Here is a 658-nt window from a genome sequence, read left to right as displayed (position 1 = left end):
CAGGTAAATATAAATATCATCTTTTTTGCATAAAATGTATCAAATAGGCCATCAAACTTTTTCTGAAATTTCAATTAGGCCCTCAAACTTTTTAAAGATGTAATTAGATACATAAATATGTCAATTTCGTCATCAAAGCATAATTACCTATTAGTGGCCTGTAATAACAGGTAAATATAAATGTCATTTTTTTTTGCATAAAATGTATCAAATAGGCCATCAGGCTTTATCTGTAAAGTCAATTAGGCCCTCAAACTTTTTAAAGTTGCAATTAGATAAATAAAATGTCAATTTAAATGTCACTTTTTTTTTTGCATAAAATGTATCAAATAGGCCATCAAACGTTATCTGCAAAGTCAATTATAACCTCAAACTTTTTAAAGTTGCAATTAGATACATACACATGTCAATTTAGTCATCAAGGCATAATTACCTGTTTGTAACCTGTAATACCAGGTAAATATAAATGTCACTTTTTTTGAATAAAATGTATCAAATAGGCTTAGGCCCTCAAAATTTTTAAAGTAGCAATTAGATACATAAACATGTCAATTGAGTTCATCATGGCATAATTACCTGTTCGTGACCTGTAATACCAGGTAAATATAAATGTCACTGTTTTGCATAAAATGTATCAATTAAGCCACCAAACTTTATC

This window comes from Ipomoea triloba, chromosome 16, assembly GCF_003576645.1.
Source record: "Ipomoea triloba cultivar NCNSP0323 chromosome 16, ASM357664v1".
NCBI lineage: Eukaryota > Viridiplantae > Streptophyta > Magnoliopsida > Solanales > Convolvulaceae > Ipomoea > Ipomoea triloba.
Note: the sequence above shows the minus strand (reverse complement) of the source record.